This window comes from Thamnophis elegans, chromosome 4 (assembly GCF_009769535.1).
Source record: "Thamnophis elegans isolate rThaEle1 chromosome 4, rThaEle1.pri, whole genome shotgun sequence".
In the NCBI taxonomy this organism is placed as follows: Eukaryota; Metazoa; Chordata; class Lepidosauria; order Squamata; family Colubridae; genus Thamnophis; species Thamnophis elegans.
Window position 1 is genome coordinate 80,452,189 of NC_045544.1, and position 20,900 is coordinate 80,473,088.

Genomic DNA, 20,900 nt, shown 5'->3' on the forward strand with positions numbered 1-20,900 from the left:
TGTTCAAAATTCTGACATTCTTTGTAGTCAAGACAGATTCATTTGTCCTTTTTTTAGTTGTAGCTTCTCTGACTTTGTGAACAGAAGATAGGACCATATAATGAAACCTTCTTCTTAATATAAAATGGCTCCTTATCTTGTAAAAACACAGCTTGGGATTGGAATATGCATAGGGGGATTCATACTGAAGTGGGCGATAGCTGCAATTTCCATTTTGAGTTTGAGTTTTGAGTTTGAGTTTTATTGGGATTTATATGCCGCCCTTTTCCCTGAGGGGACTCAGGGCGGCTTACAACCACAAGGGAGGGGGGTGCAGTATCAAAAACAGAACAGTATGTGAACAAAGAAAAAATAGTAAAAACACAACTTTCATTCAGCAATCAAACACTCGGGCGGGTAAATTGGGAACCTATCCCCAGGCCTGCTGGGAGAGCCAGATCTTGAGGGCTGCGCGGAAGGTCTGGATAGTGGTGAGGGTACGGATCTCAACGGGGAGGTCGTTCCACAGGGTCGGAGCTGCAACAGAAAAGGCTCTCCTCCGTGTGGTTGCCAGTCGGCATTGACTGGCAGATGGGATTCGGAGGAGGCCCAGTCTGTGCGATCTAATTGGTCGATTTAGGGAGGTAATCGGCAGAAGGCGGTCTCTCAAGTACCCAGATCCACTACCATGGAGTGCTTTAAAGATGGTCATCAGTACCCTGAAGCGCACCCGGAGACCAACAGGTAGCCAGTGCAGCTCGCGGAGGACGGGTGTAACGTGGGCGAACCGCGGTGCGCCCACTATCACTCGCGCGGCTGCATTCTGGACTAGCTGTAGCCGCCGGATGCACTTCAAGGGCAACCCCATGTAGAGCCCGTTGCAGTATTCCAGCCTAGAGATCACAAGGGCTCGAGTGACTGTTGTGAGAGCCTCCCGGTCTAGGTAGGGCCGCAACTGGCGGACCAGGCGAACCTGGGCAAATACCCCCCTGGTCACAGCTGACAGCTGGTGGTCAAAAGTCAGCTGTGGGTCCAGGAGGACTCCTAAGTTGCGGACCCTATCTGAGGGGTATAGAATTTGACCCCCCAGCCTAAGCTTTCCCTATAAAAGTCAGAGATAGGAGTTTGGTGCAAAGAGGCTTGTTTCAAAGAAATTCAAAAGGAGCTAATTTAAAGTAGCACATACTTAAAACATTGCATTATGCCAAGCAATTTATACCGAGTATAGCAAAATGAAGGGAAAGTGAAGAGGAAAAAAAAGAGTGATTTCCCAGGATGAGATAAACTCTTTGCAAACCTCATGTTTCAAATTGTGGCATGATAAATTGCTTCAAGTCAGCACTAGCACTTATTTATTTATTTGAGTTCTATCCTGGTATAAATTGGCTTGCAGAACACACCCTTCACCATTTTTTACCTTCACAGCCACAACCTTGTAAGCAGAGTTCATAGGGTGGCAGACAATAAATTCAAGGTGGCAGTCGCTACTGTGGGATTATGGCTGCTCTCTTGTTTTACGCACACACACACACTGCTGCTGGTAGATTATATTGTGTTGCATGAAGTTGACCATCTTGCATATAGCCAGTGAATTTTCATACTTTGTTATATATGTCTTTTCATTGTGATGTTATCAGTGGTGGGATTCAAATTTTTTACTACTGGTTCTGTGAGCATGGCTTGGTGGGTGTGTCTTGGTGGGCATGGCAGGGGAAGGATACTGTAAAATCTCCATTCCCTCCTGATCTGCTGGGACTCGTGAGGCAGAGAATAGATGGGGGCGGGACCAGTCAGAGGTGGTATTTACCGGTTCTCCGAACTACTCAAAATTTCCACTACTGGTTCTCTAGAAATGGTCAGAATCTGCTGAATACCACCTCTGGATGTTGTGTATAAATACTAAAAAGGAAGGGGAGGGGAGGAAAAAACCTTTAAAATACTTTCAAATAAGTATTTGATTTCTGATCTCCTTCTTTGTACTCCAACCAATTTACATTATAGATACTAAAAAGGGAATAAAAATGAAAAAGAAACCCTTGCTAAAATTGTATAGTCACTTATTTCAATTCTGACTTCACTTCCATAGTTTGAAATTACATTTGATTGTGGATCACTATGGGCATAACCTTCCTGCAACCTTCATTGCCTCACATTCTTGGCAACTCCTTGAGCCTCACAGGAAGAGAAGCCCAGACACCTGTATAAAGTGGACAAAGCAATGGTGAGATTCAGCCAGTTCACACCTATTCAGAAGAACCAGTTGTTAACTTTCTAAGCAGTTCAGAGTTGGAACTCTTAGTTGTTGGAAGAAATATCATTTTGTTTTTTTCCCCACTTTACAGGACTAATTCTGTAAGGAAGCCAGGAAGGAAACATTCTGGTGTTGTTTCTAGCCTAATCTTTATTGCCCTGCTTACAGAAACTGCCTCTCCAGTTAACTCTTATTACATTGTAGCAGCTAAGGCAAAGCACCCATCAACATGAATGACATTGAATTTGCCATGCCCACTAAGTCACATGACTACTGAGCCCCGCCTACCCAGCTGGTCCATTAGGGCAGAGAACCAGTTGGTAAATTATTTGAATCCCACCACTGGGCCAGATCCCTAAATTATCTCTCTCTAATGGTTCATGATAGAACAGCTGAGGGCTGTTAAAAAGGTGAATAGTTTGCCACCATCCTGAATTGAATAGAGGGCTGTCATTTCTTCTTGCTATGAATGCTAGTAAAAAAACTACTGGAGAGGGATTGCGTGGATAAAGAATGCAGCTCTTCTCCTGTAAGGAGAACTTCTAAATTCTTCTTAGAGAAAGCACTTATAGGTTCCATTAGCAATAGGTGTTATTGCTATAATAACTACCAAAATTGATAAATACCAGTTATTTTTCCTTAAGGAATAATAGTGTTACAAGACAGCCAACATCGACAAGTTTTAGCTTAAATACCAAACAAATGATGAGTACTGGGACAAAATTTTTGTATCAAAATGCATTATTTTTTATTCTTTTTTAAAAAAATGTTATTAAGTTTCATTATAAGATGAAAAAACAAAAGTCAGAATAGTAAGAGAAAAAGAATAGTACAAAGAGAGAAAGAAAAATGGTGATTCTGATTTTTCACAGTGCAGTAGAATGCAAAAATAATAGCAGTAGCATTTAGATTTATATACTACTTTCACACTGCTTTATAGCCCCCTCTAAGTGGTTTGCAGAGTCAGCATATTGTCCCCAACAATCTGGGTCCTCATTTTACTGACCTTGGAAGGATGGAAGACTCAGTCAACCTTGAACCTGGTGAGATTGCAGTCAGACGGCAGTCAGCAGAAGTATCCTGCAGTACTGCATTCTAATCACTGCACCAACTTTTTTGCTTTTCATTATGCAACAATTCAAACCATTGCCAAATAGTGGAACCATGGTGCCCATCATTAATTGGTTCCTGAAGGTTCAATAACTATTGAAATAGAGCCGAGGTGGCAAAGTGGTTAGGGTGCAGTACTGCAGGCCACTTCATCTGACTGTTATCTGCAGTTCAGCGGTTCTAATCTCACCGGCTCAAGGTCGACTCAGCCTTCCATCCTTCCGAGGTGGGTGAAATGAGGACCCAGACTGTGGGGGTGATATGCTGACTCTGTAAACAGCTTAGAGAGGGCTGAAAGCCCTATGAAGCGGTATATAAGTCTAATTGCTATTGCTATAATAACTACCAAAATTGATAAATACCAGTTATTTTCCCTTAAGGAATAATAGTGTTACAAGACAGCCAACATCAACAAGTTTTAGCTTAAATACCAAACAAATGATGAGTACTGGGACAAATTTTTTGTATCAAAATGCATTGAATACCAAATTTGATGAGTTTTTAAGCAATTGAATACCAAACTGTAATTACAAAATCATTCTAATAATCAAAGCCACAAATCAAAGTTTCATTCTTTTCATTTTTGAGCAAAAAATCCAGAAAGTTTCCAAATAGCAATAAAACTAAATATTTTTCTCTTTAATTAAATGCATCAGTGTTGCCATCTCTGCTCAATCCATCACCTTTACCACCCATTCTTCCATTGTGGGAACCACAACATTATTTTTAAATGTGAGACTGGAAATGTAACATGGACAAAGGTCCATCTTTATTTAGATATTGGTGGCTATACACAGTGTTTGAATCTTTTAATGTTTTAATTAATTGCCTTGCAGCAAGATAGGTGGCAAACAAATTTAATGTTAGCTTTATTTAGAAAAATCTGTTGTTTATTTCTATAAACTCCAAAGATATTGATGCAATAAATTGCTAAAAACAATTTCAATATTTTGGAGTGAAAAAATATTTAGTTTTTCATGGCTAGATAATCTGCAAATTTTCCTGCAATTTTGATTTGCTGCTTGTGTTTCCATCCAGAGTCCCAACTATGGATGAAGGGATTAATTAGATGTACAAAGAGGAGAGGACTGCATTGCGCTTTTACTTTGGGAGTGGGGTATCACATTTGCATGGTTACCTTTAATAGCTGACGGTAATGAAGGATTACCAGCCACTTTAGCTGAAACTGCCAATAATAATGAAGGATTACAGGAAGCTGGAAGACAGATATGACTGAGAACAGATTAGGGCTCTGGAGGAACAAAAAAGAGAATAAAAACCCATCAAGGATACAATGAGAAAGAATGGGATGAATGTCTATCTCTTATTTTCACTTTTCCAGAAAGGATGAATCTGACTCTAAAAATGTAGATTTCTATGTAAGGGTTCCAACAGAGATGAATGACTGGGGATTCAGGAAGAATCTGAATCTGAGTGTCTTCTGTTGCCTCCCACAATTTGATGCCCGAAGCAGTTTCTTCACTGCCTAATAATTGTGTTGATCTTGAACACAATCATGGTTTGAAATTCAAGCTTCTAACTTCTCCATAAATAACAAGGGGAATATTTGGGCAACTAGCCAAGAAAGCCAGCTGCTAATTTGGATTTTCCTACAGCCCAAATCAAGCTAATGGAACAGTTTTAAGCATCTCATCCACAAAGTAGGATCTATTAATTTTAGTGAGGTTTATCACCAAGCAAGATATGGAAATAAACAAAACACCTTTATAAAAGGAATAGTAAAGAAGATAGATTCGTACTTGGATCTAATTTAATAAGATTGTCCTTGTGTTTTGATAACATTTTTTAAAGACCTGGTGGGATTATAGGGACAGCTTCATTTCATTTCTTCAAAATAACATTTCATTGTGGCTAGATAACTGTTAAATTATAACTCCCTTTGCTCCAATGTCTTGTACCTGGAGTTTGCCTGGGAGAAATGTAAAAACAAATTTGCTAAATGCATATAAAAATATAGTCATACATATGTAACTTCATTGCAAATATATAACACTAGGGCTTAGTAAATTACATTTGAAGGAACCCTACCATGGGCAACAGCTTTCCTTATTCAACTGTGAATAGTGTTTTTGACTGAAGATCATGCAAACATTCAGTATGAATTTACAGAGAGCTTAATATAGCATTGAAAAGCTTGTATGGACTGAAATGTTGTCCAGATAAGGATGTCAAAGGAAAACAAATAACCACACATTTCTTCTCAAGCAGTGTGACATCTGTTGCCTAATTCCCTCTTGGATCTTGCCATTTATTTTTTCTTTCTTTTTGTGCAGAAACAAATGTCATTCATTTCATTAGCTGACAAAAGGAAAAAGTGAGTATTTGGACCAAAAATAAAAGAAAATAAAGACCGAGGTCTGTGTTTGTAACAGCATTATTGAAAATTAAGGAGTTGTCTCAAGTTATTGATAATAACACAACAAGGAAATATACCATATGCCTTGCCATAAAAATGACACAACCCACAAAAATGGCATCTACTGTAACTTGGATAGGCTCAAAATATTTCTCAGCTTAAATATAAGGAACAAAAATGTTGATATCTGGAACTATCACCTGAAAATGAATATATCTGCAAAGATGTGCATAACAATGAATATTTTGTAAACTTACATTAAGAAAAGCATACAGGAAGGGCATTGGCATATAATTTTCTTTTCCCCTTTCCTTTTTTCTCTTTTTTTGGGGAAGGATAATTAATTCTTGTTAAATTTGCTTATTCTTTTAATTAGCATATGTGTCAGGGTTGGGTTCCCGTTGGTTCTAACCGGTTTGGTAGAAGAGGTTCATCAAATCTACCGTACCAGTTAGAAAAGGTTCCACTGGTGGACCCCGAAGTAAGTTTTGGAATCCCTGCCCCGGCCCTGTTGCTCGCTCACCCCGCCTGTTCTGTTGCAGCTCGCTCGCTCCCCCACCCATCCACATGAAACTAGCTCAGCCCGCCACTCACCACTCACTAGCATATGCCAGCTTGCGGCTTTCATGAGGGAAGGCCTTCAGGTCTTCCCTTGTGAAAGCTGCAGGCTGGTCTATGTTGCGTGGCTGAAAGGAGTGTGCGGCGGCGGCAGCAGGAGGCTGGTGTGTGTCACGTGGTTGAAAGGTGTGCAGCGGCGGCAGCGGTGGGAAGCTAGCATATGCCAGCCTGCGTCTTTCATGTGGCCTTCCCTCGTGAAAGCTGTGGGCTGGCATATGCTGCATGGCTGAAAGGGGGTGGGTGGCAGTGGCAGCAGGAGGCTAGCATATGCCAGCTCACGGTTTTTGCTAGGGAAGGCTTTCAGGTCTTCTCTCGTGAAAACCTTGGGCTGGCATATTCCATGTGGCTGAAAGGGGGTGGATGGCAGTGGTGGCAGGAGCCTAGTGTATTCCAGCCTGTGGCCAAAAGTGGATGGCCGGTGGTGGGAGGCTAGTGTACATCAGCTCGCGGCTTTTGTGAGGGAAGGCCTTAAGGCCTTCCCTTGAGAAAGCCATGGCTGGCATACGCCATGTAGCCAAAAGGGGGTTTCCTGCTCCCCCCCCCCCAGTCCTCAGTCTCACCAGGCTGGCTAAGCCTGCCAGGCGGTGGGCCTAGTTGACCCAGTTGTCCCTTGTCCCTTCTGTCCAGCTTACCTACTGCCTCATTGCCTGCCTGCTCCCTGCTGCATCCATCGCATCAGAGAGCTGCTGATTCTGCCTGCTGGTAAGTGACCTGTTTTTTTTCTTTTATGCTTTTAATGTTTTTTTAAAGAATATTTTATTTATTATGTGTAGAATTTTTTAAAATCGTTTTATTTAAAATTATTGAGTATAGATTTTTTAAAAAATTGTTTATTTTAATTTATTGTTGATAAAATCTTATTAAAATTGTCTTAGACTATTTAAAAGAAGATTCTATCAATAATAAATTAAAATAAACCATTTAAAAAAATTCTATACTCAATACTTTTAAATGTATTTTGTATAGAATTGTTTGAAATTGTTTTATTTAAAAGTATTGAGTATAGAATTTTTTTAATGATTTATTTTAATTTATTGAGTGTGGAATACTTTAAAATGGTTTTATTTTAAATTATTGTTGGTAGAATATTTTTTTAAATTGTCTTAAACTATTTTTAAAAATATTCTATAAACAGTAAATTACTTTTAAATAAAATGATTTATCCACAATACATTTAAAAGTATTGTGGATAGAATATTTAAAATGGTTTATTTTAATTTATTGTGTATAGAATATTTTTAAATGGTTTTATTTTCATTTATTGTGTATAGAATATTTTTAATGGTGTTTAAGGATTTTTATTATTATTTATAAAATATCTTTTAAAATATTTTTAGGGAATTTTTATTTATTTATTTATTGTTTATAGAATATTTTTATTACAAGAAATGTTATTCCTTTTTGCAAATGTTTTATTTGTGATGCAATATGTTGCTTTTAAGTGTGCAGGTTGGTGCATGGTTTATGCATCTCAAAGTGGCTGCTTTTCTATGGGCAGGCCAGGTCGGTGCAAGGCAGCTTTGCCAGATTTTCTGTTTCTGTGTGATACCTCATTGTTTAGGTAATTCTGATTCCTGGTTCTGTGAGCTTCCTGGCACTGTTCTTTATAATTTCCCACAATGCCTTGATGGTTTTTATTCCAGTGGCTTTGTCTTTTCTGTCCTTAGGGTCAGGGGAAAAAAACTGGTTTCATCTGTAGTCTTTTGGGGGGGAAATTGTTATTTTTTGGTGTTTTCCTGGCACTGTTATAGTTTGTGTGTGTGGATGTGTAATGTCCCACAGTTATCTACACATTAATAATGATCAAGTACTAATAATATTTCCTTATACATTTTAGTGACCTTTCCTTACCTAATTGGTGTTTTCTTTCATACTTTTAGATTTCTAATTTCTGTTTCTGTTAGTTAACAATTGATAAAACAAATCTCATGTGAAAAAATATTTGAAGCCTTCTTGATTTTAATTGTCAATTTATTCATTCCTGCACATTCTAATATTTATTCATTTTAATATCTTTTTTCCCACTGTTCTGCAAACACAATTCCAGCAGCTGTTAACATGTGTAAAATTAAATATGTATTGTATTTACTTTGAAATGCCCAACCAAATATTTCTAGTTTTAAATCCATATCTTGCTTTATCATTGCTTCTAATCTGACACCACTAACTCTTGAATAGCTACTTGGTCTGTCCTAAGTACTGAACCTAATTCATATATTCCTGTTTTTTTGAACTGAGGAATAAATTTCAGAAAAAGAAATTTGTATTGCTCTGTGAATCTACCTATGACATTCATTCTTGATCTTAATCTTTCCTGTTTGTTGGGGGACATCCTTCCTGAAAAGACTGTACATTGTTGGGTGAAAACAGAGGTCCCTTCTGTTACCTGTAGTGTAGTCCTCAGCTTACAACCACAATCGAGTCCAATATTGTTTTATTTCTTCTGCAGTTAGTATTATTTAACAGGATGAAGAGGCAATAGAGTATGACCGCTAGGACAGTCATCTTTCCTATGTAAATAGCTGTTTTATTGCTTTGTGTGCTTGTTTCATCCTTAATATAGTAGTGCAAGCAATTAAAGTCTTCCTTTCTGTATCTCTTTTTGCAGGCTGTTCATTGGAGCAAGGTGGTCAATGGGTGACTTCAACACACAAAAGGACAGTAATCTTCCTTTTCTATTATTTTGTGTGCTGGTTTCATCCTAATGCAGTGCATGCAATGAAAGAGTTCATTTCTGTTGTCTCTTCTTTGTGCAGGCCATTCATTGGAGTCAGTGATATTGAAGATTGGCAAGGACAATCATCTTCCTTCTGAATTCAGTGACATCGTCTTGGCCACTCCCACCTGGACACATGACTGCCAAGCCACTCCCATCCAGTCACATGACTGCCAAGCCACTCCCACCCAATCACATGGCTGGAAAGCCACTCCCACCCAGTTCTGGCAGGCACTACTGCTGGTTTGCTTGTGTGCACACTGCGGATGCATGCACAGTGCAATTAAAATTGTCCTGTGCAGAACTGAAAAACAAGATGGCGGTGTTTATGGCACTGCCCGGGGATCCAGTTTAAGGGCTTAGCAGGCCTGGATTGGCAAGGACAGTCATCTTCCTTCTGTAAGTAGATCTTTTATTGTTTTGTGTACTTATTTTAACCTTATTTAAGTAGTAAGTACACAAAATAATAAATTTCCCTTTTTATATCTTTTTGCAGATCATCCATTGGGGCAAAGAATTCAGTGACATCGTCTTGGCCACTCCCACCTGGACACATGACTGCCAAGCCACTGCCATCCAGTCACATGACTGCCAAGCCACTCCCACCTGATCACATGGCCAGCAAGCCACTCCCACAAAGCAGGCCACATCTACAGAAGAGGTTCCAAATTTTTGGAAACCCACCACTGATATGTATGTACAGTACATTAACCAGATGTGGGTTGCTGCCGGTTCAGCTGAGATCAGGCGAACTAGTAGTAGCGGTGGCAGGAGGCTCTGCCCCACTGCCCAGACACTTTTGTGCATGCGCAGGTGTCACGTGCCCCCAAAATGGTAGTAAAAAAATTAGCAACCCACCTCTGACATTAACATACATGTATATTATATATGTGTATATATTATACAATATGTTATTATATATATATATATATATATATATATATATATATATATATATATATATATATATATTATATTATATTTATGCTGATAAATAAATAAAGGGAGACTAGTATAGATCTATTTCAAGCTATTTAGCTCTCATCAGCTAGCCATACCCATGCTTGGAATCGAACCTGTGCTCTTATTGCCTCTTAGGCAGATGTGTTAACCATTGAGCTACAGAGCTCGACTCCTTATCAGCCAGCCAGGGTGAGAGGTATATATTTAAAGTCACAACCCCTGGTATGCCCAAATATGGGAGGAAGGTCACACTTCCACTCTCTGTCTTCGGCTCGTCACAAGAGACCATCCAGACAGAAACCCAATATTTTTTACTGTTGCCTTTTTTATGTGACCTTCCTCCCATATTTGGGCATACCAGGGGTTGTGACTTTAAATATATACCTCTCACCCTGGCTGGCTGATAAGGAGTCGAGCTCTGTAGCTCAATGGTTAACACATCTGCCTAAGAGGCAATAAGAGCACAGGTTCGATTCCAAGCATGGGTATGGCTAGCTGATGAGAGCTAAATAGCTTGAAATAGATCTACACTAGTCTCCCTTTATTTATTTATCAGCATAAATATAACAAATGTAACAAAAAGGCAACAGTAAAAAATATTGGGTTTGTGTCTGGATGGTCTCTTGTGACGAGCCGAAGACAGAGAGTGGAAGTGTGACCTTCCTCCCATATTTGGGCATACCAGGGGTTGTGACTTTATATATATATATATATATGATTTTTTACAACCCCTGGTAAGCCCCAATTATGGGAGGAAGCTAACTGCTTCCATCATCTGTCCTTCGGCTTGTCACAAGAGTCCATCACGACAGAAACCCAATATTTTTACTGTTGCCTTTGTTATATTTGTGTTTTTTTATTTGTGCTGATAAATAAATAAAGGGAGACTAGTATAGATCTATTTCAAGCTATTTAGCTCTCATCAGCTAGCCATACCCTTACTGGGATTTGAACCTGGGCTATATTGCACACTAGGCATACTAGGCAGAGATCTTAGCCATTAGGCCACAGGCTCTTATCCGTTTATCAGCGAAGCCAGGGTGAAATGTATCTATTAGATTTTTTACAACCCCTGGTAAGCCCCAATTTACCAGGGTATGGCTAGCTGATGAGAGCTAAATAGCTTGAAATAGATCTATACTAGTCTCCCTTTATTTATTTATCAGCACAAATAAACACACACACACACACACACACACACACACACACACACACACACACACACACACACACACACACATATATATATATATATATATATATATATATATATATATATATATATATCACAATCAAACAATGCATATTATATCCACATACCCACACACAAAGTAACAATTAAAAAAAACTTTAATATTACTTTAGTACTAAGTAATTATTATTTAATAAGTTTTCTTTAGGTAGATAGTGTGGGAAGAAATATCCATATGGTTCAGTTCCAAGCTGGAAGAAAGACACTGGAAACATGAAGCTGATTGGAAAGATAGTTTATTGATGAAGCAGAACCACATGGGTTTGTGGTTCTGGGCAGCTGACAAAATGGAGTTGAGAGTGGGTGGCTTTTATAGCTTTTGTGTGGCAGCCATGAAGATCCAAAGAAAAAGATGGCCTCCAGGGCTGACAGTTTTGGGCTTTGTATTTGAGCTTCCAGATTCCTATGAGGTTTTGTAGGGGTTATATAGGGATCATAGCTGGCTCTATAAGTAAAAGAGAAAATGGAAATCCTAGGTGTTTGTGTGAGCTAATTTTGTCAACCTTTTGTTTGTTGCTTATCTGAGTTTTTAGAGACCTAGCCTTTTTGAATGGATCACCAAATCTGAATTTCTAAAAGCTGGCCTCTTTAGTTTCTGCTTGGGCCAGGTAAACTGGGGGTGGTTTCTGAATAGGCTGGCCCAATCTTTCTTAATGGGCACAAAATATCTGCTGTGGGCTATTAAGAAAGACTAGATCTGCTTTCTGTCTTTAAAAAGACATGTATCTCCATTTGTCATCTAGGGAAATATAATATTCTGTAATGTTTAATATCCCCCAAAATATTTCATTGTTCTGGGGGTGAATGGTAACTTTCTACAATAGCATCATGTGAGCTCACTCACCCGATCAATAAAATATTTGGCATTTCTGTAATGATGAACTGTTATAAACAGAATTACAGGAGCAGTGGAAGGATTGCTAGAAGAAGACTGAGAGTAAGTGGGTTTTACCAGGATCAGGAATCAGAAGGACAGATAGAAGAATGTTAAGCAGATGTTTATACAAATGTATAGATACTTATTTAATATTATAATGTGCCAAATATATATTTATAAACCTCACAGTTGCTGGAAGCTCAGAGGCTCCCCCCCCCCCCCCATTGAGTAGTGTAGCTGCTATGGTGATGGAAAAATTGGGATGATAGTCAGAAAGACATTGGCGGAGTACTTGGGGTAAATTTGATCAAAGACAGATTTGAGCTTTTTGAAAACCTTTCTAACTTCACTGCATGTGTACAAAATTATCCGAAGGATAGTTTATTAGATCAGGAATAAAAAAGGAACACCAGCTGTGAAGAAGCGGAAAAAAAATTAGTACCAGAAAGTGGTCCTAAAAGCGAGAGTGAGGGAAAGATACTGCATACAGAGGTGTTTGGAAAGGAGGGAGCATGGCATGCAAATGATGAAACAGGCTTTGAGATACTGTGAAAGGGGCTCTGTACCTGTCATACCTCCATCATGATGTCACATGCCTATAGGTAACAGGTGGAGTTTATTTATTTATTAATTATTTAGTAAATTTATAGGCTGCCCATCTCAGACATACTGTATGACTCTAAGTGGTTTACAATTAAAACAGAATAACAGCATATCAGAATAACAGCGTCGAAAGGGAAGTTGGAGATGTTCTATTTGAACATAGTATCCCATTCCTGACAAGTGGCTGTCCAATCTCTTTTTAAAAGCCTTCAGTGTTGGAACATCCATGATTTCTGAAATCAAGTCATTGGTTGCTTAATTGTTCTCATTAGGGGTGGGTTCTGGCAGGCACTACTGCTGGTTTGCTTGTGTGCGCACTGCGCATGCATGCACAGTGCAATTAAAATTGTTCTGTGCAGAACTGAAAAACAAGATGGCAGTGTTTATGCCACTGCGCAGGCAACCAGTTTGAGGGCTTAGCAGGCCTGGATCTCTGCCAGTTCCAGCGACCCAGGCCACCAAACCACTACAGGTTCGTTTGAACCAGGCTGAACCGGTAGGAACCCACCACTGGTTCTCACTATTGGGAAATTTGTCTTTAGTTCTAGGTTGCTTCTCTCCTTGATTAGTTTCCATCCATTGCTTCTTGTCCTGCCTTCAGGTACTTTGGACAATAGCTTGACTCCCTCTTCTTTGTGGTGGCCCCTTAAATATTGGAACACAGTTATCATGCCACTATTTTCATGTCAACAAGGAATCTTTTTTAGAATAATAAAATAAGATAATAAAAAGCAACGGAATTATAAACGGCAACAATAACATAAAAATAGCAGATGGGAAGAATCACAAACATTCATACATGACATGACAGAGACTTACCCATGCTATCAGGGCCCCAGGCTTGATAGCAAAGTCAAGTTTCAGTGCCTTGCAAAAGGCTACCACGGTTCGGATAAGCCTAATTTCTTATGGCATTGTGATACTTGCTTTGTCATTGTGATGAAATCATTGGATTCTAGGGATGCTTTGGATTGTAAAATGTGGATATACAGGTGAAACTCAAAAAATTAGAATATCGTGCAAAAGTTCATTTATTTCAGTAATGCAACTAAAAAGGTGAAACTAATATATGAGATAAGATTTATTACATGCAAAGCAAGATAGTTCACGCCGTGATTTGTCATAATGGTGATGAACAATCTGCCCTGCAACATGCATAGGACAAACGAACAGGAGAATAAATGCACGCATCGCAGAACACAAGAATGCAGTAAAAATAAGAGAAAAAAACTTCCTCCCTTTTCCAGCACTTTAAAGCTACAGGACATGAAATTAATTCTGAAGGAACCAAATTACTCTCCAAAACTGAACACTTCAACAAGAGAATAATTATGGAAACTGCTGAAATAGAGAAACACCCCCACAACACGAATAAACATGATGATACATCCCGCCTACCAGACATCTGGAAACCAGCCCTAGTCAACAAATAAGCCCCACCCACCACCCAGGCTGTTACAACACAAAACCACAACGGACACACAGCCAGCACCAATCAGCACCAATCTACCAATCATGATACAACCACACAACGAATCAATCCACTTACTGAAACAAAGCCAGCCCTTCACCCCACCCTCACCAAGATTTATAGAAAGACGGCAGCTGTGACCATGCTTTAAGCCAGAAACAGCAGCCTGAAGATGGCGAGTGAGACCTCGCCGAAACATTGCCAAGACAATCTCAATCCTACATGGGAAAAGACCTGAATACAACAAGACCAGCATACCTAAACCCGTGAAAATCTACAAATAGGAACGTCTTGAGCAATTTCAAACAAATTTGGTACACAGATGACTTACTCTCTGGAAACAAATACGGTGGGGTAAGAAACTCCTAACACCCTCTGGGTGAGTGTTCTGTTAAGATACAGCCTGTTCAGTGGTGGGTTTCAAACATTTTTAGAACCTCTTCTTTAGGTGTGGCCTGCTTTGTGGGAGTGGCTTGGCAGCCATGTGACTGGGTGGGCGTGGCCAACTTGTAAAATGTGGTGAAACTCACTTAACACCGCTCTTGCTTAGCAACCAAAATGTTGGCTCAGAAACTCTGGCATTGAAGCACGCAAGTCTTAAAGCTGTCAAATTACAAGACCCTTGCACCCCTAACCCTTCGGAAAAAAAATCCAGGGGTGTTCAAACTTGACAGCTTTAAGACTTGTGGACTTCAACTCCCAGAATTCCACCACTCGCGCTTCATCTTGATGATGTCCAGACGGGCAGGGGGAGGGAGCTGGAACCGGTTCTAAATGGCACTGTAGATTTGTGGAACCTCTTCTTCTTTTTTTAATTAATTTTTTTAAAATTTTTTTAATTTAAAACAAGTACAACATCCTTTTTTACATGCTATAGAAATTGTATCAGTCGGTCACAAATAAACTTTGGTACATCTCCTCCACAGTCAACGAACATAACTCCTGTTAACTCAAGTGTTTTAACTCAGATATTCATACATATCACCATCGTCATATATCCATTTTCATTTGACTGTAATTATTATTTTAAAATATTAATATTATTATTATTAATAATAATAATAATAATAATAATAATAATAATAATAATAATAATAATAATACTCTTAAACAATACATGCCCACACTAGTGGGAAAAAAGAAAAAAAAACCCAACAAAAAGAAAAAACAAAAAGGACAAAGGAACAAAAAAAACAAGGCAGGGAAGAAAAAACAAAAAACAAAACAAAGAAAAGACAACAACACAGGTATATATTATATATATATAAAAATGTATATCAGCTGGTTACAACATGCATCTCTTCCATTAATTCATATTAATTCAAAAATCTTAACTCAAATGTTTACCATATTACCATCATTATACCTCCACTTTTAGTTAACTACAATTATTCAAACATCCTTCAACCTTAACTATGCCAAAGATTTAGTCCATAACCACATGCTGACATTTCATTTACTTGTTTGTAAAATCCTCTATTAACATCAAATCCTCATATCCTATTTTAGCTGAGCATCCATAATATTTAATACCAAAAAGTCCATCTTCCATGCAGTATATTCTATTATCATTCTCCCTTCTTTATGTAGTTATATCATATATCATAACATTTTCCCCATATTAATTAATATTTAACTGTATATATTTTATTTTATTTTTAATAGTAGTAATTATTATAATTAATAACCTTTATATATAGTCCAAAAATATTTATAACCTTCATTTCTCATATCCAATTATTATTTATCATATCAACTCCACATTATATACATTACTATCAATATCAGTTATTATTCAGCTATATCTATTACAAATAAGAGTAATTAGATTTAGCTAGTTTTAAATTGTATTCTTCCATCTGTCAGCCTATGTCTCTCCAATAACAAAACCTTCTCAGCCCTATTGCCATTCTTCGAATAGATTTACCAAATGTTTTTATGAGCAAGTCCAAACAGGGATATCTTCGCACCTTTTTGCTCAGAATGTCTCTGATGAAATAGTAGTTTTGTCCCAAGCTTATTAAACTTTTCAAATTGACTTTAATTCTCGAAGGTGGAATTATGGAATCTGCTGATGATGTTTCATAAAGTGTAGTTTCTTTAGCTCTCCCCCTTTCCAGCATAGCATTTCTTCCTTCCTCCGAGATAGAACAGACGTCATTTCTCACATTTTCCATTTGTATTTCAGGAACATTCAAACATTCAGCATTCTCATCTTTTCCTTCAAGTTTTAATGTCAAATAATCCAATTTTTTTTCAAATCTTTGATAAGAATCAAAAAGTTTTCGAAATGCAGAAAAGAGTGTATGAAGCGAGTCCTTGGAAATATAATTCAACACCATGTTGTGTCGTAGTTACAGACTCTAAGATAGCAAGTAAAAAACATGCTGGGAGCTGTGCGATCTTATCTAATCTTAGACTAACACAGCCAAGCAATAAAAGTGTCAGATCGTTAGTTTTACAACCCACTTAGAGTCAGGGGGAGATGTTGAAAAGTTCCTTAAAGCGTTTAAGAAATAGAATAACCACCAGCCATAAATCCATTAAAAGAAAAAAAAAACCAATTCTCCGCTAGATTCTTCTGTTCTTTGGTTCCAATTAGCTTAAATTTTAGTACGGACCGTCTCTCTTTGAGTAATAAAATCAGCTTACCAGTTGAATCCATTCATACCATTCTTAGGGGCAACCTGCAGTTTCGGTTAGCATACAGCTAATCGAGAGAGGAATTGGCAGGAGGGGTTAATTCCACACCCCCCAGAGACTTGCGATCGTCTCTGAGGTCACTGGATCTCCCCTCCCCTTTCACTGTCTTCTACGGGACAGCTAGGGTCCAAAGACCCGTCCAAATTCCTTCGGAATAGGGGAATTTCAGGAATAGCCTGAAACTCCGTCTTCTCACTGCTAAGCCCCGCCTTCTTCTATAGAAGATGTTAGAACTGGCAGGAACCCACCCCTGAGTCTGTTGTGCCGTAAATGGCTTCTACTGTACAGCACAGTAGAGTTACCATGGTAATGGCTTCACATTACTCCACAAAGAGGGGGGGTTTCCCTCTGGTAAGGTGGAAAATCCAACATCTAATACCGGATTAGGATAAATAAATACCTGGGCAACGTCGGGTTATCAGCTAGTAAATAAATAAATCAATGAGACAGCAGCAGCAACAGGACCAAAATCATTAGACTGCTTCTGTAGGTATCATACATGCTGGTCTGTGGTTATCAGAGAGCTGGAATCTTATGAACAATATCCTATTTCCATTGGATATTACTTTTTTTTTAAGGCCGGATGAGAGAAAAAAAAACCTGTTTCTTCCCCTCTTCCTCTAGTCCGCCCCCATTAGCAACTGGAATTAATTAAGGGTGTAAAATTATTCAACAACAAAACTGAATAAAGGCTAACATGACCCAGAGGAAAAAGTATGACATGGATGATGTTAAAGCAGGCTTTGAAACTAAAATGCATTAATGATGCAATCTACCTGCCACTCAAATCAGCCTAATCGTGCATTTTAATTTTAAGGCTTGGTATGATCTCACTGAAACTAATGAACAGATCTAGCTTGTTTACAATTTGGGATTCAACTTTTTGCTTAACCCTGCTGTAATTTAGAGTAGAACTGAAAGTTACATAAAGTAAACCCTCAACTGAAATGCTTTGGGGACCAGAAAGCCACACCAAAGAACTCATACTGTAATGCTATTGCGAGTTAGGAAAAAACAAAACGAAACAGCCCGGTGTGGAAAAGAAGGACTTGACTTAACTTAGATTCTCCCTGGCATTGTACGTTTCCAAGCAGAATTACAAATGACAACTTTAACCTCATCTGTAACAAACTAGAGACCTTTCTCCTGAAGCACATTATCTCAGTAGTTTTGGCATAAATGTGGATTCTGAGTTCTCGATTTCTCATCCATCCTTTCTCCGTTTTCATCTTGTTGAAAGGTGATACATCAATTGGCAGTGTATCATTGTGTAGCATTCTCTCTGATATGCTCCCTTTTTACTATGACATACACCATCACTCTCCAACCATATCCTGGGGTGATATTTAATCAAGAGTACTGTCAGGATTGCAAAAGAGAGGCCAAGATGATTACAGTGTTTCTGAAGATTTTAAAGAATTATTTGGCTCCCTTTATTATTTGCCATTTTCCAAACTCTTGCCAGGCAATTATTTTTTGATTCTCTCCCTCCCTCTCTCCCTCTCTCTCCCCCCTCTCTCTCCCTCCCTCCCTTTCCCTCTCTGTTGTTTTTATCTTGTAAAAGTGAATGCCCCTGGGGGAGCCAGTGCAGGTTGGTTTCCTGGGAACTTTATATGCTTCAGTGAAAGTTTTTGCAAAATGTAATTTAAGGAGCCAAATCTACATTTTCTAATCATTTGTAAGAGTCATCTATTTCCAGTTTTCCATGCCAGAATTACATCGACTCCTGAGCTATTTGAACAAGAATGTGAATTATGCTTTAAGCTTTGAATCTGTAATAAGAAAGGAGTTAACTCAGAGAACCAAGAATAAAACAGGGTGCCCTGTTAGCATTAGCATATTTCTATATAATTAATGTACATGTCTTGATACAGTCATTTATACTACGCAAATCCTTGCATTCTTGTTACCTTAAAATAGCCAAAATAATAAACAGTAGTAGAAAATGTCAAATTTTAATAGAGATGTATAAAATAGAATGTCAGTATGAAAAGTCAATGTTCTACTATATTGGATTTCCAAATCTTCATTAACAAAAAATATTTATTTCCTCTCCCCCCACAAAATGAGTTTTCTCAGTCTGTTACCACCAGGTGTGTTAGAATAAATTCCCACTCCTCTCTCAGCCAACATACCTCAATAGCAATGTACATGCTTTACATTTAGTAGAACTACAATTTATTCCTAGGAACAAATAACATGTGAAGGTCTTAGTTTAATATAATGAAAAGTCACTTTCAGTCTGAATAGCCCACATGGGTTGCTACTTTATTCAGCCACATGACTGGAACAGTTAGAATGATATAGCAGATAATCTGTGGAATATGGTTTGGCAAGGCCAAATTTGCAATCTTTGCTCAAATTTCAGGCTGAGCCATTGATCTCAGGGATAATTTCTGGCGAAGAACTAACAATTGTTCAGCATATTAATCTTGCCTGATAGTCAGGAGAGTAAAACAAAAGACTGAGCTCTCTGAAGGAGAAATGAGATGGAATTGGGACAGCAGAAACCAAAATAGTTTATTCCACATCTTAGGGGTTTTGTAGTTTGAAATACAATCCATGTACTGCAAGGAGAGAGGGAGAGGGAGAGGGAGAGGGAGAGGGAGAGGGAGAGGGAGAGGGAGAGGGAGAGGGAGGGAGAGAGAGAGAGAGAGAGAGAGAGAGAGAGAGAGAGAGAGAGAGAGAGAGAGAGAGAGAGAGAGAGAGAGAGAAGGCAGTTTATGTTACCTAATGGAAAATAAAATCTGGGGTTGTAAAACCTCCACCAATAATAGCAATAGCACAGCAATAGCACTTACACCCCTTCATAGTGCTTTTACAGCCCTCTATAAGTGGTTTACAGAGTTGGCATATTGTCTCCAACAATCTGGTCCTCATTTTACCCACCTCGGAAGGATGGAAGGCTGAGTCAACCTTGAGCCTGGTGAGATTTGAACTACTGAACTGCAGCTAGTAGTCAGCTGAAGTATCCTGCAGTAATGTGCCATTTCAGCTCTTTGGTTTTGAGATCACATTCACAAAATGGCTCTTTCACACTTGGCAAGTTGTGAGAGCTGACTAAGGATCTGAATTCATCTTATTTATCAATGAACTCTAGTCATTACATCCTTTATTCATTTTATTCTGCAGTGGTTGTTTGTCGGGTTAGGATTGTTAACGTAGCAAATAGGCATATTACTATTATGATTATTATTACAATTATCATCTCTACCCAGGTTCAAGGAACCACCCACATTGCATTTACAGCTCATTAATATTCATCTTAATTACAATAGACCTGGAGAATAGGGTTAACTTGCATCAATAGTACTTATTCTGCAATTCAGTCCAAGCTGGCAATGCACCAACATGACGATAAAACTCCCAAAGGAACTGTAATACTAGAACAGGTAGTTTAATTAGTGATAGACTCCCATTTATAATTAGATTTCTGTTAGTTCAGTTGGAAGCTTGATTTCATAATAATGAAAAAAAAATCCTATGGGACTTTTCCACTAAATTAATAGTGTGGACTTTGATGAACTGGTGCTTTTAATAGACTGTGGTATTTGAAAAGAATCTAAATCAAGGCAGGAGCATTGCTGTCCCATAAAAGTCAAGGCCACAAGATAATAAATCTCTTTACAAGAAAGAAGAATAGGTCTTGGATAGAGTCCGAGAAAAGCGAACAACTCAGACTGTGGGGAAAAAATAAGATTTAATTTTTAATAACAGAAAAGTGTCAAATGAAGGGAGGTAGTAACTAATTTTCTTTCTTTTCTTTTTAAACAATCTTTCAAGTAGAATCAAGACTGTGTAGGGTGAGAAGAGGTTCATGCTATGAGGCAGATGTCTCTCTGTGCATGTTTTTTTTTTGCCATTTTTTATTTAAGTCTTCATAATCCAGAATATTCAGAAAACTTGAGAAAAGAGGATCTATGTCTATGATGGCCAAATAAAATTGTAGGTAGGTTTGGTCCTGTTATGAAGAGGTACCT